This window comes from Mus pahari, chromosome 2, assembly GCF_900095145.1.
Source record: "Mus pahari chromosome 2, PAHARI_EIJ_v1.1, whole genome shotgun sequence".
NCBI lineage: Eukaryota > Metazoa > Chordata > Mammalia > Rodentia > Muridae > Mus > Mus pahari.
In genome coordinates, this window is record NC_034591.1 from 6,251,600 (window position 1) to 6,269,479 (window position 17,880).

The following is a 17,880-nucleotide window of genomic DNA, read 5'->3' on the forward strand; positions in this document are numbered from 1 at the left end:
TATCATATAGAAAAGGTATCTTTCAAAACAGTTTGTGTTAGTCTGAACTATATAAATTTTCTCATTTATAAAATGGTATAACTACTATCTGTCTCACAAATATTTAAAAGCATCAATATTTTTGCTTATGCAGCATTTCCATGAATATGGCTTCAACATTTTAAATATCTTTCATATATCAAATTCTTAAATGTACTTATAGTTTTTATTAAGAACTGTTCATTTTGGTACCTGTATACATCCTTTCCCCATATATATATATATATATATATATATATATATATATATATATATACTTGTTCATGAACATTCTTGTTCATAATTTTATGTTTTACCAGAGGTGACAGATTGTTAAAAAGAAAGACATCAATGCAATGATTTCAAATAGTGAGAACTTAATAGATATAATAAAATAATCTGATACTGATGGTGCATAATAAAAATAGTAACATAGATATTATGGATGAACTGGTGCACAAATGCCCTGAGGTATTTATAAATGAGTCTTCTTTAAGGAATAAAAAAATGTCAGTTGTCTATAGCTTAGTTTCCCAGTTTAGCATAATACTGCCCGTGAATTTAGCTGTTAACTTTTGCTTTTAATCTTCAAGCTCTAATTCTCAATGTGTGGGAGGTATGAGCTGAGTTGTTCCTTACACAATGCAATGTACAGTACATGAATTTAGACAGAAGCATCAATTTACATCAATTTGCATGCATTGTTATTACTGGATATGTATGTTAGTCCTGGTTTTACACTGAAAATATATGAACCACTTACACAAAATCATTATCTGAGTTTACTCTCTCTTAAAGTACAGGACTACTAAATGCTCTTCAGAAAATTGATAACTTTCTAAAGCATATGGGATCAGTTAAAGTAACAGAAACAATTTAGTTTTAATAGTTATCTTGTTGTTTATGTCATAAAATTGAACCCAAATTTATTACTACTTAGATTACATTAAGTCCACAGAGATATAACTGTATATCTGGTGATATGGATGTAAATGTCCATATTTCTGAGTGAAGCATATTGTGTATACTGAATAGAGAATTTCTAAAAGGATTCAGGGTATAGACAACATTATGCTTCAATATAAGCAATTTTTCTGCATCTAAATATTTTACATTATTTCTGTATGTGCATGTTAATAACATGTGTGTGAGTGTATGTGTATATGTCAGCATGTGCTCATGTATGTCTATGTAAAGACTGGACCCCAGGTGAAAACTTCAGGTATCAGTAATTCTCAGGTGCTAATCAACTTGGTTTTTGTTTGTTTGTTTGTTTGGTTGGTTTGGTTTTAGTTTTGGTTTTGGTTTGGTACGGGAGCCTCTCTCAGACCTGGATTTCATCAATAGACTGCACTCTCTGGAAGAGAAAGATGGGAATATGTTGGTCTTCATTGCCCTACCTCTGGTGTTACAAGTCTATGCCACCATGCCAGTTTTTCTTTTAAAACATAATCTCTAGGGGCCAATTTCAACGCCTCATTGTTTTTCTTCCCTTACTCTATCCTTTCCTCTTTCCCTTCCCTTTCCCTTCCTTCCTTTCCCTCCTTCTTTCCTTCTTTATTTCCTTCCTTCTTTCTTATTTTCTTTCTTTCTTTTTCCTCTCTCTCTCTCTCTCTCTCTCTCTCTCTCTCCTTTTTCTCTTTTTGTCTCTATCTCTGTTTCTCTTTCTCCATCTTTCTATATGTTTCTGACTCTCTGTCTCTCTCTTAAAATACTTATTAACTTCTGAGAAATCTATTTATTCTCAATGGAGACCCTAAAACCCAGAGGAACCAAAACAGATAGATGTTCTATATGTCTAGGAGATCATACATACCAACACAGACTACTACACTCAGCAAAATTTTCAATAACTATAAATAGACAAAGAAAAAATATGGTGTGAAAAAACCACAAACAAGAAGACATGTGGAATAAACAATCCCAAACCAACAAATCAAAGGGGGGTGGAGAACCACACAAAAATAACACAGTAACAGGAACCAACAAACATTTTTCAGTAAATACTCTTAACTTCATGGTATCATTTTTCCAATAAAAAGAAACAGACTAATAGAATGGAGACAAAACAGCATCCATCTTTCTACTTCATTGAACAAGTACAGTTTTGCATCAAGATGCACATCAGGATAAAAAGGATAGATACTCCAAAAGCAACCTAAGAAGCAAGCTGGTATAGCCATTTTAATAGATAATAAAATAGATTATAAACCAAAACTAATCAGAAGAGATAGAGAAGAATTCTACACACTCATCAAAGGAGAAACAGTTGAGAGAATGAGATTCTTAATATCTGTGTACCAAACACAAGAACACCCAAGTTTATAAAAGAAACACTAAATTAGCTTAAATAACATTGTGAGTCTCATACACTGATGATATGCAACTTCAATACTCTACTCTTGTCAATAGACAAGTTACCCAGACAGAACTAAGAATGGAAACACATAGGTTAATATAATAATAAACCTAATGGAACTTAAAGAACATTTCACCTGAACACAAAAGGATAAACCTTATTATCAGCAACCAATAGAACTTTCTTCAAAATTTACCACCTACTTGGACACAAAAAAATTCCCAACAATACAAGAAAATGGTGATAACACACCTCATTCACAGATTAAAGCTATATATTAATAACAGAAAAACAGAAAGCTTACAAATTCATGGAAATTGAACTAGTCACCAATGAATGAAAAATGGGTCAAAACAAAAATTAAGAAAAAATTAAAAATTTCTAGAATTTAATAAAAATGAAAACAACATATCTAAAATTATTAGATAAAATTAAAGTAATATTAGAAGCCAAATTCACAACATTAAATGCCTACATTAAAATCTGATGAGATCTTACACTAGTAATAGCATATATGAAAGCTCTAAACAAGGAAGAAGTAATACTTCAAAGAATAGATGGCAAGAAATATACAGAGGTATAAAGTAAACAAAGTAGAAACAAAAATGTGAAAAAAATCAAAGAAACTAAAATAATGAGTTGGTCCTTTGAGAAAATCAATATGGTTTATAACCTCTTAGCCAAATTAACTAGAGTAGAGAGAGAAGATACATAATTAAGAAGATACAAAATTAGAGAGGAAAAGTGGGATGAAAAAAATCAGGTACCAAGCCAATCCAAGAATCATGAGGACATATTTTAATAACCTGTATTTCAACAAATTAGAACACCTAAAACAGAAAAATAATTTTCATATACATCATATATATTTATATATATCATATATATTTTATATATATCAAATTTATTTCATAAATATCATTCATGTATGAACTTTCACATATATATGTTATTCTATCAAATTTAAATCAAGATCAGATGAGCAATTTTAAAAGACCTCTAACTACTAGTGAAATAGAAGGAGTAATTAAAAGTCTCCCAACCAAATCAACTCAAACAAACTAAACCAAACTTAAACAGAACAACAGCCACAAAAAAAAAAAAAACAACAACTCAAAGATTTCAAAGGTGAATTAATGCCAATACTCCTCAAATTATTCCACAAAATAGAAACAGAAAGGAACATTTTTCATTTCTTTTTATGAGTCAATAGTTACTCTGATTCTCAAACAAACTGCATAAAGACCCAAAAAAGAAAACTAGATACCATTTTCCATTACAAACATAGCTGCAACAATTCTCTATAGAATTAATATAGTAAAAATGGCCATCCTACCAAAGACACTTTAAAGCTATATATACCATATTTCCAACACAATTATTCGCAAATTTTAAAAGAACAATTTTCAGCTTTATATGGAGACACAAATACCAATTTACCTAAAATAAAACTGATCAATGAAAGAACTGTGGGAGATTAAAGTAAATGTTTCTGGATATGTCAGGAGATAGACTCACATGATATTTTGCTGACAGACTCACATCGTGAGGCTGACTCCTGCAATGACACTGATGCATCTAATGTTTTACTGAGGCAAGACCTGTTGGAGGACATGTAATATTTGCAGGAAGTATAAATAAGACTCAATGTTGATGGTGATGTTGCACTTGCTTGTATAGCTAGCTTTGCAATACTTAGGTGGTCTCTCATCTTTGTCTTCACTGATCTTTGCTTCATTGAGAGAGGCACAGCAAAGAACTTCTTCTTGTGTCCCATCTGGTCCTGGTTGTTGAAAATTCAGTAGAGGCCTGGCAGTTTCTACTGGATTGTGCCACTACTGCTGATTCATATTGAGTTTTGTGACACAACTGAATTAGACTGCTGGTATCTTGATGTAAAGATATTGGAATCACTCCAAGGAACTACTTCCAAACAAGTCTACATTCTTTTGTTCTGTTTACTATGTTTTCTCTCATATCTTTGGTTTTTTTTTTGTTGTTGTTGTTTTATTTTTAGAAACTAGAAATACACACTAGAAAAAATGGCAGCATCATCAACAATGTTGTTTAGCTTCAACATTGCTGAATGAATTGGATGTCAGCATGTATAAGAATTCAAATAAATCCATACTTATTACCCCACATAAAAATCAACTACAAATGGATAAAAGATCATTTGATCTCAACCTATGACCAGATACGCTGAATATTATAGACAAAAATTTAGGGAACAACCTTTATCTCATTGACACAGGAAAAAACTTTATGAATAGAAAATTATTATAATAAACACTAATGAAAACAGTTAACAAATTGGACCTCACTACACTGACAAGCTTCTATATCACAGTGGGCATAAACACTTGAACAAAGTGGCATGCTATGCAACAGGGAAAATGTTTTATCGTCCACTAGATAGCTGATATTCAAAATATATAAGGAACTAAAAAAAAAAACCTGAACAAACTCAACACTAAAAAACCAAATAACTCAATTAAAAATTGTTTATAGATACAGAGAATGCCCTATAGTGAAAACTCAAATAACTAAGAAAACACTTGAAATATTCAACATTCTTGTGAACCTAAATTATTTTGAGATTTTCTTTTCTTTTCTTTTCTTTTCTTTTCTTTTCTTTTCTTTTCTTTTCCTTTCCTTTTCTTTTCTTTTCTTTTCTTTTCTTTTCTTTTCTTTTCTGTTTTTCTTTTAGCTCTTCTTCTTGTTTCCTTTCTTATTAGATATTTTATTTATTTACATTTCAAATGTTAACCCCTTTCCTGGCTTCCCCTCCCCCTGCTTCTATGAGGGTGCTTCCATACCCACCCACTCCTACCTTCCATCTCTGGCATCCCCCTACACTAGGAAATTGAGCCTTCACAGGACTAAGGGCCTCTCCTCCCACTGATGCCAGACAAGGCCATCCTCTGCTACATGTGCAGCTGGAGATTTTATTTTTTACTCATCAAGACTGCAAAGAGCAATAAATCTTACTGATGAGATAATTCATACTGATGAGGTTGCAGTTGAGAGTGCAAACTTGTACAGCCATTATGGAAATCAGTGTAGTATTTCTTCCAGGAACCTGAGAATCAGTGTTACTCAAGATCCAGCTATACCCAAAGGATTCTTCATCTTACTACAGAGGCATCCAATCATGTTCATTACTGCTTTATTTATAATACCTGGAAATAGGAACATCCTAGATGTCTATCAGTGAATGAAAGGTTAAAGAATATATCATATAATTACACAATAAAATATTACTTTGCCATTAAAAAATGAAATAATGAAATTTATATATACAAAGTAGATATTTCTGGTTTCTTGAACAATACAGTTGTGTCCCATGATATTTTTCTGGAAATTGTCTTGTGAGAGGGCTTCTTATGTTTGGCTGAAAACAGACACTTGAAAGGGCACATGATGATTAAAAGTAATATAAGTGGAACACTGCAAACAGTGAAAGGATGCTATTGCATTTCTGGTTTTGGCAGTCTCTGATGGTCTTCATTGGCCTCCACTTCATTCATAGAAATGTACAAAAGAATATCTTGTGGTATTGCAGATGATTCTGGCCACTTATTCATGTTTGGTGTTTACCATTGAACTGGGTTGCTATTGATCCTGACAATGAAGAGTGGAATAACCCACAAAGAACATCTTATAAATATAAACATAAACATCTTATAAACACTCTTTTCTAATTACCTTTCATTTTCCTCTACTTATGGTCAGTGAGATAGAAGGAAGGTTGAAACATTTAATAACTCCAAATAAAGTAGGTTTTGAAAAATATCTAAGCTAGGAAAAAATCATTCTGAGTGACCACCCAAAACAAATATGATACATATTCACTTATTTGTGGACGTTAGCTGTTATGATACTGTTAAGGAAGATATAATCTGTATAACCACAGAGTTTAAGTATAAGGAACTAGAGGGAAGCAATGCATCTCTAGGAATTAGAAACAGAAGAGTTATAGACAGACAAGAGGCAAAATGGAATAGGAGGGTGAAACAGAGAAGGGCATGCTAAAGGGAAGTAAGGAGGGAATAGAGGCAGGAACAGCTAAAACTAAGGACCATTTGAGTTGTATGGAAACTTAACTTAATCCAGTGAAAGCTTCCTGAAGTATATACATGTACATAGTTGATTTAAATGAAATTGTCAAATAAACAGGAAGACAGAGCCCCAGTTTGATGTCTCTCATTACCAAATAAACTTCTAGTACTGGGAATGGATGACATCTAGTTGAGTAATAAGCAATTGGATCTCATGGGAATCACCAAATAATCCAGGCTGTTGTGGAGGCTATTGGTTGCTCTCTACAAACTGACAATAAGACCATATTGGTGAAGACAATATCTATAGAACTCATTGAACCTGGAGATATTGAGCTAGTGACTATGTCTTTCACCCTACGAACTAATGGTGATATTGTAAGATACTCTGCTAGCTGCCAGAGGAGAAAGGTAAATCCTAACTCAGATACAAACCTTTTAATCTACAATGGTGGCCTGCCTGCAAAATATGCTGGTGCAATAGTGGCACAAAGGTCTTGGGCATAAACAATCCATATATAATTTGACTTAAGACCCATTGCTTGAGATGGGATCCATACTTGATACTGCTTGGGTTTACAGAAACCAGAGACAACATAGGGCAGGAGCCTAGGGAAAACAATATTGTTATGCTAAAGGAATATAGCAATAAAATGGCTCCAAATGACATTCGTCTACACACATAGACCAGTGCCTTTTTAAGCCATCACCAGAGAAGCTTTCTCCTGCAATAGATAGGAACAAATAGAGAATTCAATATCCAATGTGCAGAGAGTAAGAGACCCTGCAATACTCAGGCCTAGTTTGTATAGCTCCATCAAATTCCTCCTCCAAAGGCTTCTTTGAAAGAAGAAACAGAAAGACTATAAGGGCCATCACAGGTCCTTAACATTGTCTGCAATAGACTGAATCTGACAGCTGAGAAGAGACTCTACTATATCTAAGCCAGAAGGTAGATCCAATTGGAATCCACTTGCAAATGATTTTTTTCCAATGCATGTCTTAGCAGGGAAGCAAACTACTGTTAAGGGCAGACCCTATGCCCAGCAGTAGAATTCCTGCACCAAATGAACACAATGGTTTCATTGGAGCTTTCTTTGTCTTATAAAGTGTCAGAGCATAATAACTTTACAGGTCATTTCCATACATTGTATGAAAATTTGTGTTTTTTATGGAACTCCTATGTGGGAAACTGTGGATATCTCCATCTCTATATGTGTGTCTTGTGCCTTTGGTGCATTGCTATATTTGTCTGTTTTGTCCTATTCCATTTTTTAGTGTATCTACTTTCTGTCTGTGAATACTAGTGCTCCAATGTTATGCTATGGGAGCACATTTTGAATGTATTTAAGAACAGCACTTTTGCTTCACTGTCAATGACTTGCCACCATTTCTAACAAACTCAGAGGTTTTTCATCATTCTGGCAGATTATCAACTGGGAAGCAGTTGCTATCCCCAGGGAACATGTGACAATATACAGAGAAGGTATGATTGTCTAGTCTATTATAATATTTCTTATATCATAAGGATGCTCCTCATAACCCTTCAGTGAAAAATGTCACTCCCTACAAAAAAAACAGTTATCTCACTCGAAGTGCTTACAGTGATTTGGCTTTAGGCCCTAAATGCTTTATAATAAACATTTTTAACATTTATTATTTAAGAATTTCATGTGTGCATAAAATATGCTTTGATCAAATCTACTTTTGATTCCCTCCTCTAAAAATCCTTCTAGAAAAACAAGATTTCAATTTTTTCTCATTACTTAATACAATTTTTACATCTAGTGATCCTTGTTTTATAGTCATCTACCACTTTAGGGCATTCCTACACATGGATTCTTTCTCTCTCTCTCTCTCTCTCTCTCTCTCTCTCTCTCTCTCTCTCTCTCTCTCNCACACACACACACACACACACACACTCACAGACAGACAAAGACAGGGACACAGAGAAACAGACAGACACAGACACACCCATGCGCACACACACACACGCAATTAAACATTTTTTCTCAGATTTTCAAATGTCTTTCTCAGAAGTGTTTTTCTCAATTAAACCATCCTCTATTGAGAGAATATATATATATATATATATATATATATATATATATATATTCAACATAAATTCTAGTTAGGTAACATATCTGTGAAAAAACAAAGCAGAGAGAAGTGGTGCAACAAAATGAATGTTAAATATTATCTGTATCCAGATTATTTGGTGTTATGATAAAAACTATGATGGCGATTCAGGTAACATGAGATTCAACGATTATCAAGAAACATTCAATATGATCAAGAGAGTGCTCTTTAGCTAAGTGGATGGAACTGAAACTAAATAATAACTAAAAGGCAAATGATTTAAGAACATATATCTATCACCTGTCTGTCTGTCTGACTATCTATCATCATCATCATCTATAAATCTATAATCTACTTACCTATATATTTTCTATCTACTAATTTATCTATCATCTATCTCTCTATGCACATGTAAGTATATAACAATAATTAAGAAATAAGACCATGTTTTATAAAGACAGTAAGGAGAATGTTGACACGGAAGGGTTTGAAGGGAGGAAAAGGAAGATATACATGGTATCATTATAATTTTTTTAAAAACTCAAGATTATGTTCTTATGTCCCCAAATACTACTTATGCTTCTATGGAGGGTTTTTTATTACAAAGGTGTCTGGTTTATAAATTGGAAGCTATCTGCAATGTTGTTGGATACTGTGTAGAGCCCACTGGGGAGTGTTTGGGTACTGAGACAGAGAAATTCAATTTACTTTTTGCTTTACCTTCAAATTGAAATTTAGTTCTTGTGCACTTTTTTTCAAAAAGATATTATTAGAAATTAGTCTCTTATGTTCAGTAACTTACTTTATCAGTATCTGCATAAACTCACTGATGGAAGCACTGGCAATTTGGTTCATACCAACACTACTTTTTCCATGATTCTGCTTCCAAATTTCATGACTGTATGGGAGTAATTGAGAGTGTTAGAATAAAAATTACACACAAATGTTTAGTTGCACATGAACCTAAATTTAAGAGAAGTTACAGCAGTGATTATATAGCCAGTATCAGAAATAATTTATGTAAACTGTCATTGAAGGCATATTCCTAATTACTTTAATAGATGTAAACATCCCAAATGACTTATATTTTATAATTTTTTAGAGAAATAACATATAGTTGTAAATAAAAGTGAATAAGCAAACAATAGTCGTGAAAAGTCTATGCAAGTAGAAATTATACTTTGGATCAGGGATCTAACTACTTAACTGTTCTGGAAAAAATATCTCACAGAAACTAGGACATTTTCCCTCTTTCTGTAGGCTTCCTTTTCATTTGATTGATGGTGGTTTCTCTCTCTCTCTCTCTCTCTCTCTCTCTCTCTCTCTCTCTCTCTCTCTCTCTCTTTCTGTACAGAAGATTTTAGTTTCATGTGGTCTTCTTTTTTTAGTTTTTAAAAATTTATTTGTATGAATTCCTCTGCTATTGAAGTCCTGTCATCTCTCTTTTTTATTCTTAACAGGAACAGGAGTCCTGTTCCTATGCCAATGAGTTCAAGCATACTTTCTACTTCTTCTCTATCACTTTCAGGAGATCAGGTATAACTCCAAAGCTTTTGCATTCATTCTCCTACACATAACTATCATCACTATTTGTTGAAGATGGTGTCTTTTTCTCATGGCTTCTGCCTCAAATTGACCGGCTATGGAAACATGGGATATTATCTGTTTTCAGTCCCTTTCTATTGATCAGGCTGTTTAATTTTATGTCAACTGATTTTTATTGTTATACCTCTGTAGTACAAGATGAAATCAGTGATGGCAATACCTCTATTGTTTTGTTTTTGTTTTGTTTTGTTTTGTTTTGTTTTGTTTTGTTTTGTTTTGTTTTGTTTTGTTTTGAGACAGGGTTTCTCTGTGTAGCCCTGGCTGTCCTGGGACTCACTCTGTAGACCAGGCTGGACCTCTATTGTTTTTATTGAATATGATTGCCTCATATATCCTGGGTCTTTTGTGTTTCCATATAAAATTTAAGCTTATTTTTTTTTTAATTCTCTAAAAAAATGAACTGATACTTTTATGGCTATTATACTGAATTTACATATTTCTTTGGATAGGATTGTCTTACCTAATATTAATTCCACCAACCAATGACCAAAAGAAGGATGATCTTATCACCTTATGTTAGATTCTTCAATTCCTTTCTTCAATGTCTTAAAATTTTGACTGATAAAGTAGCCAAAGATACAAATATAATAGAGTATATATTTTGCTATTAATTTTCTATCATAATAAATAAAAGAAATGATCTGATAGCTAATAAGAAACTCTGCTTATTTATGACATCTCTTTACTGGTTCAAAACCAACTTTTTTCAACTCAGTTTAGAAAATCAATGGGGATGAAGAATTTGTAAGCACATGCATGTGTATTTTACCTGACACCAAAATGAAATAAATCAGACTGACCCAATGAGAATACTATATTTCTATACCATCAACTCATGACTCAAACAGAAAGCAAAATTTGAATTCAGATTCCCTTTCAATTCTTCTGTGAACTATCAAATTTAATGTTATGTCTGTTAGCTTCTTTAACACATTGTATAATTTTATATAGTTTATTATACAATGTGCATATTTTCATATAATAGACTTTTTAAACATAAAATATAAGGCTATTGCAAGATGTTTAATGACAAGAAATTTTATTGAGAACATATTTTTTATGTGAAAACTAATGATTTCTAGCCTGAAAATGAAGTCTATTTACACTAAGCAAGATTAGAGTGCATATTTTAAATCCAGTGTTCTAAGAATTTGTTTTATATGCAGGGATTTTATAAAACATATCTATTAGTCTACCAACCAGTAATTTTAAAAATTATGTTTGAAGTGATATTACAAATGACCTTTAATATCTTATTCCCTTTGTTTTAAAAATCTCCCTTAAAACTTGCAACAAAACCTTTACAGTATTTAGTACAAAATTGGCCTTTACCTAGATTAGAAATGTTATTAATATAATTTTTATTAGGCATACTGATTTAAAATATAATTTGAAAAGTTTTAAAGTGAGAGAGCAATTTAAATTGTCTTTCACTGTTATTCATACATGTCTTTCCTACTTGGTAAGAGGTCAGCTGGAATGTTAGTCATGAAATAAGTCTAAGAGAGACTTTATAAAAATCCCCTTCCTATGCAAATCAAAACAACCCTGAGATTCCATCTCACACCAGTCAGAATGGCTAAGATTAAAAATTCAGGTGACAGCAGATGCTGGCAAGGTTGTGGAGAAATAGGAACACTTCTCCATTGCTGGTGGGATTGCAAGCTTGTACAACCACTCTGAAAAATAAGTCTGGCGGTTCCTCAGATAATTGAACATAGTACTACCGGAGGACCCAACAATACCTCTTCTGGGCATATACCCAGAAGATCTTCCAACTGGTAATAAGGACACATGCTCCACTATGTTCATAGCAGCCTTATTTATAATAGCCAGAAGCTGGAAAGAACCCAGATGTCCCTCAATAGAGGAATGGATACAGAAAATGTGGTACATTTACACAGTGGAGTACTACTCAGCTATTAAAAACAATGAATTTATGAAATTCTTGGGCAAATGGATGTATCTGGAGGATATCATCCTTAGTGAGGTAACCCAATCACAAAAGAAGTCACTAGATATGCACTCACTGATAAGTGGATATTAGCCCAGAAACTTAGATAATCAGAAATCAATTAATATATCATGGGCATTTTACAAACCAAACAAGGCCCTTGTGATATTTGGATGTCCTCCTAAAACAAGAAATGTGTCGGACCATGATTGTGTTTAGTATTGAGTAACAACCAGAGGGCTCTGTGCTCATGTAAAGCCCTTTGGGGTACAAATAGGGACAAAGCCTCTGTCATTTTTTGAAAATCCTGAAAAACCATTGCCTTTTTCTTCTGAATCAGGCCTGCTTTATTTTCTAACTATTAGGGGACATGTTAGTTACCAGCCAATTGTCCATATACATCAGCATTCACTTATTTTAACCTTACTTCCAAAACTGCTCTGAAATCTCAGATATTATATTCGATACCAAGAATCAGCTATAAGCAGTATTGAATTGTCAGAATTGTTCTTGGAATTGTAGAAAGGACTTACAATGTTCTTTTGTGACCATCCTACCAATGAATTACTGCTCTCCCAACATTAGATTATGGAAATAAAGGACTAAAACACTCTAGAGTTTTGAAACCATCATCCTTCTTTAAGTCATTTGTGACAGTTAACAACCTGGTATATAGATAAAGACTACACAGGTACACCAGGTCAAGCATACTTATTTAATTGACTTAACAGAATTAAAAGACAATTCGATTTGTACCTGATCTTTTATTACTATTGCTTTGGTACAGAAATTTTATTTGGGTTGTCAATACATCAACGGTATATATTTTTCATTTGAATTCATGAATGCTAATTTTTAAAACTTTTTAAAATTATTTAGTAGAAGAGATTCCCTAGCTTAATTTATTCAACAAAGCTATTTCCTTCTTGTTTTTCATTTGTGAATAGAAACAGCCCATTGTTGTAGAAAATGGATGTTCATTAATCATCTTTGAACAGTTTTTTTTTTTTTTTGTGAAGGTTGATTTTGGTTGAAAAGCACACATAGGTAGGGTCCAGGTAAGGTGATGATGAACAACGCAAACAATGTGTATTGTTTATCCCAATACTGAATACATACAAAAACCATCTGAAGGCTTCAGTCTGTTTTCTGCTGGTAACATTTTACGGTTGATTAAAGCTGTCAGAACATTATTCAATTAAATGCAAAGGCAGGTCATTTAGCAATAGAGAAGTATGCACAGTCAGCCAACACACAGCACTGTAGCAGAAGGCAAGAATGCTAATTATCTGAGACACCCCCCCCAAGCATAACACTGTTGCTTTATTTTAAAGTACCAACATTAAATTTATATATGTATATTTTTATTTTAAGATTAAAAATGTCATATTAGTTTAAATTTTAAATTTTATTGTCAGAATGTAGTATAAAACAGTTATGTCTTTGGGTGATTCCTAAATTATGAAAATAAAAATAATTTAACAAATGAGATAGCAAACTTAAGCAAATCAATCTCATTGAGGTACTGCATCATGATGGAACTACAAATTACAAATTCTTAGTATATTCTTAAATTTTATTTTCTCTTAAAAACTATGTTTGGTTGCATGCTAAGAAGCTTTAAAACTTTTATCCAACATTCACATATTTAAAAGATTATAATAGTAAAATGAATTGTTCTTATAGATTCTTATTCTTGAGCCTGCAGTACACTATGATTTAGTAGACATTTTTGCATTTGCCTACTTGACACAGGGTACTGTTATTCTGTGTATACTACAGAATAACAGATTGCCTCATTATTCAGGAAAGAAACAGGGATAAGCAGAGGAGCTACATTGCCTTCTGGGAATATCGTACTGTGTGGGGAAATTTCTGGTCATAGATCATTATCTCCACCAACTATAAGATGCATTGGTAATGGAATCAATAAAGAAAACACATACTGTTTTTGAGTCACCCCTGTTCAACCAAGGCTTCCTGTGTTAGTCAGACATGGTCCTGGTCCACCCTGCACTACTACTTGGCTTTCCTGTCACAGTGCCTGAGGAAGCATACCATGGAGAGGAAGAGGTAGATGCCTTTGCCTTTCAGGAAGAAACATGCTCAGTTCATCATTAATCCTTTGTATTCAAACAAGGAATATTTCCACTGGGAGTGGATCTCTAATGCTTCTGATGCCTTGGATAAGATCTGGGATGAAAGCCTGGCAGACAGCAGCAAATAGCTGAAAATTGGCATCATCTCCAATCCCAGAAACACACTCTGACTTTGGTAGACACAGGCATTGACATGAACAAGGCTGACCTCATAAATAACTTGCAAACCAGTGCTAAGCATGACACAAATGTGTTCATGGAGGCTCTCTAGGCTGTTTCAGGCATCTTCATGATCAGACAGTTTTGTGTTGGATTCTGTTCAGCCTATCTAGTGGTAGAGAAAGCACAAAGCACAATGATCATGAACAGTATGCCTGGAAGTCTTCTGCTGGTGGATCCTCCACAGTTCAAGCAGACTATGATGAGCCTATTGAAAGGGGTAAAAAAGTGATCCTTCATCTCAAAGAAGACCAGACAGAATACTTAGGGGAGAGGAGGGCCAAAAAAGTAGTGAAGAAGCACTCACAGTCCCTAGGCTACCCTATCTCCTCTGTTTGCAGAAGGAACAAGAAAGGGAAATTAAGTGATATCATGGCAGAGAAAGGTGGGAAAGAGTAAGAAGATAAAGATGAGGAAAAGTCTAATATGGAAGATGTGAGATCAGAAGGAGAGCACTATAATGGCAAAGATAAGAAAAAGAAAACTAAAGAGAAATGTATTGATTGGGAAGTGTTGAATAAGACTAAGTTTATTTAGACCAGTAACACTGATGACATTCCTCAAAAGGAATATGGTGAATATTATAAGTGCCTCACTAATGACTGGGGAGGGCTACTTGGCAGTCAGACACTTCTCTGTAGAAGGTCAGATGGAATTTGAGCCATTGCTCTTCATTCCTTGGCAAGCCGCCTTGGACGTTTTGAGAACAACCAGAAGAACAAAATCAAACTATCTATCAGTTGTGTGTTCCTCATGGACAGCTGTGATGAACTGATAACTGAATACCTCAACTTTATCTATGATATGGTTTACTTTGAGGACCTGCCCCTGAACATTTCCTGAGAAGTGCAGCAACAGAGCAAGATCCTGAAAGTCATCTGTGAAAATACTGTGAGGAAGCTCTGTGAGCTCTTGAGTTCTTGAGCTTGATATTCATGTGGGAGTACACACATGAAGATCAAGCTGTGCATCTGCTACATATGTGGTGGGAGGGGAGCTAGGTCCAGCCCTGTGTTCTCAGGTCAGTTGACTTGTTGATCTTCCTGTGGAGCTCATATACCCTTCAGGGTCCTCAATCCTTCTTTCAACTCTTCCATAAGAGTCCTTAGCTCCACCCAATGTTTGGCTGTAAATCTCTCCATCTGTTTCAGTCAGCTTCTGGGTGGAACCTTTCAGGTGACAGATGCTAGGCTCCTTTATGCAAGCATAACAGGGTATCATTAATAGTATCATGAATTGATGCTTTCCCATTGGATGAGTCTCAAGTTGGGTCAGTTATTGGTTTGTCATTCCCTGTCTCTGTTACATCTTTGTCTCTGCATTTCTTGTAGACAGGACAACTTTTGGGTCAAATGTTTTGTGGGTGTGTTGGTGTCTTTATTCCTCCACTAGGGATCCTGTGTAGCTATAGGAGGTAGCCACTTTAGGTTCTATATTCCCACTGTTATGAGTCTCAGTTAAAAAACACTCCTGGAAGCTTCCTCTATCCCAGGACTCTGGCATGTCCTAGAGATGCTACCATCTCCTCAGCTCTGTCAGCCACAGATTTCCATTCATTTTCTTGGCCCTCTGACCTTCTTTCCTTTCTTATCCCACACCTGATCCTGAACCCCTCAATTCCTTTCCCTTTCTCCTCTCCCATCCTGTTCCCCCCTCTGTCTGCCTCCTATGACCATTTTATCCCCCCTTCTAGGTGAGATTCAAGCATCCTTGCTTAGGCCTTTCTTCTTGTTTAGGTTCTTTGGGTCTATGGAATTTATTGTGGGTATCTTGTACTTTATGGCTCATATCCATTTAAAAGTGAGTATATACTATGCATATCCTTTTGGGTATAGATACCTAACTCAGGATGATATTTTCTAGTCCCATCCATTTGCCTTAAAATTTGATGATGTTCTTGTTTTTAATAGCTGAGTAGTATTCCATTAGGTAGATGTATAATAATTTGTTTATCCACTTTTCAGAACATCTGAGTTGTTTCCAGTTTCTGGCTATTATAAAGAAAGCTGCTATGAGCATAGTGGAGCATGTGTCCTTGTGGTATGATAAAGCAAAATTTGGGTGTGGTATGACCAGAATCAGTACAGCTGGATTTTTGGGTAAAACTATTTCTGTATCTGCCTCCTTTTGATGCTGGATGAAGCTTCTCAGGCGACAGTTATGCTTGATTCCTGTTTGCAAGCATAGCAGAGTATCATTAACAATGTCAGGAGTTGACTCTCTCACATGGGATGGATCTCAATTGGAGAAGTCATTGGTTGGCTAATCCTCTCCTGTACCAGGCCTCCAGCTAGTCATTAGAGATGACCCCCACCCCATGTGCTGGTAGTCATTCTTGTTTTCATTCCTCTTCAGCACCCCCACCCCATCTCTCCATATCTGATTGACATCTCTGTTCCCCTTCTCAGCTCCTTTCTTAGCCACTTCCTTCTCTCTATCCACATACTATGACTATTTTATTTCTTGTTCTGAGTGAGACTTATGCATTTGCCCTTGGGACCTTCTTATGACCCAGTAAATTACAGCCTGGTCTGTAAATTACAGCCTGGTTGTTCTGTACTTTATGGCTAATGTTCACTTATAAGTGAGTGCATACCATGCATGTCTTTCTGTTTCTGGGTACCTCACTTAGGATGATATCCTCAAATTCCATCCATTTACCAACAAAATTCATGATGTCTTTGTTTTTAATAGCTGAAATGTATTCCGTTGTGGAGATGGATTATTTTCTTTATCCATTCTTTGGTTGAGGGATATTTAGGTTGTTTTCAGTTTTTGGCCATTATGAATAAAACTGCTATGAGCATCCACTATCCTTGTGGAATAGTGAGACCTCTTTTGGGTATATGCCTAAGAGTGGTACAGTTGGGTCTTGAGGTAGATCTCGTCTCAGTTTTCTGAGAAAGTGCCAAATTGATTTCCAATTGTTTGTACAGGTTTGTCTTCCCACTACCATGCTCACCATCCTCAGAATATGCTTCATTTCAATTTCTGATCTTATCTATTCTTATGTGTATAAAATGGAATCTCATGGTCATTTTGATTTGTATTTTCCTGATAACTAAGAATGCTGAGCATTTCTTTAAGTGCTTCTTGGCCATTAGAAATTGTTCTGTTTAGATTTTTCTGTTTAGCTTTTTACCCTACTTTTATATAAGTTATTTATTGGATTGTTGGTCTCTAATTCCTTGAGCTCCTTATAAATTATGGATATTAACACTCTGTTGGATGTAAGGTTGCTGAAGTTCCTTTCCCAATTGGTAGGCTACTGCTTTTTTCCCCTATTGACAGTGTCCTTTGTCTTACAGAATTGTTACAGTTTCATGAGCTTCCATCTACCCACTGTTGATCTTAGGGACTGAGCCATTAAAGTTCTGTTCAGGAATTGGTCTCCTGTACTAATGAGTTCAAGGCTATTCCCCAATTTCTGTTTCATTGGATTTAGTGTATCTGGTTTTATTTTGAGCTTTTTGATCTGCATGGACA

At 34.6% G+C, this 17,880-nt stretch overlaps 1 pseudogene; it reads left to right on the plus strand.

The window, feature by feature from the left end:
- The first annotated feature begins 14,071 nt into the window (after positions 1–14,071).
- On the plus strand, positions 14,072–15,318 carry LOC110316120 (annotated as a pseudogene).
- Positions 15,319–17,880: the final 2,562 nt, after the last annotated feature.